A 1,089-nucleotide genomic window follows, 5' to 3' on the forward strand; every position below is an offset into this window, starting at 1 on the left:
CCCGCCTCGACTGTGCCCTGCATGATTGAAGTTATCACTGACACTCTCAAAAAGAGTAGGCTACATGTAGATCTAAATGAATGATTGATCGATTGTACGAATTGATTTCTATTTTTCAAATTGTTTTTAACGAAAGAACATTCACTGTTGAAATTTGATTTGCATACAATAAGGAGCTGAATTGAAATTAAAGGGACTATCTCTACAACACCAATTTGAAGGTGGAGAATAAAAAACTTAAGTCACGACTACAGTGTTAAAGTGCTCTAATTATGACTATCATCTATACTCAAATACTAAATGAAATTGTGACAAGCTGGGACTGTGACAAGCTGGGTAGCCCCGTTTTGACATAGCATCCCAATACAACTTTATTGTATCATCATCTGCTTATAATTTATCACGGCAGTGATTGCAGACTCGAAAACCTCATGAATATTCATCATCTTTCAGTTTCTGTTTCTGTTCAGATAGTAAAAGTAAGTATCAGTTGTCATTGAGCGAGGAGGATGTTTTATCTACAATAAATTAGGAATGTGGTTGTTCGTCATTATGATATTATGCGTATATCTTGTGCTGGAGTGTTTATGTGTGTGTGTGTGTGTGTGTGTGTGTGTGTGTGTGTGTGTGTGTGTGTGTATGCGGGTGTGTGTTTATGGGTGTGTTCGTGGGTGTTTGTGTGTGCATGTACCTGTGTGTGTGCGTGCTGGAGTGTACATGTGTGCTTGTGCAAGTGTCTGTATGTGTATTTGTCTATGTGTGTGTATGTTTGTATGTGTCTGTGTACATATGCCTGTATGTAGGCCCTATGTTTACGTGTGCGTATGTTTACGTGTGTATATGTTTACGTGTGTGTATGTGTCTCTGTACATGTGTGTACGTGTCGAGTATGTGTCTGTGTATGTGAACTAGTGTGTACGTTTACAAGTGTGTCTGACGGTGTGTACCTGCTGATCCCTCAGTAGTACCGATACCAGCAGCTGTGGTTTAACAGCCGAATGATAGAAACCATCTGTTACATGATGGCAGTGTGTAGACAGACAGACAGACAGACAGACAGACAGACAGACAGACAGACAGACAGACAGA

The sequence above is a fragment of the Aplysia californica genome, unplaced genomic scaffold (assembly GCF_000002075.1).
Source record: "Aplysia californica isolate F4 #8 unplaced genomic scaffold, AplCal3.0 scaffold00972, whole genome shotgun sequence".
Taxonomy (NCBI): domain Eukaryota; kingdom Metazoa; phylum Mollusca; class Gastropoda; order Aplysiida; family Aplysiidae; genus Aplysia; species Aplysia californica.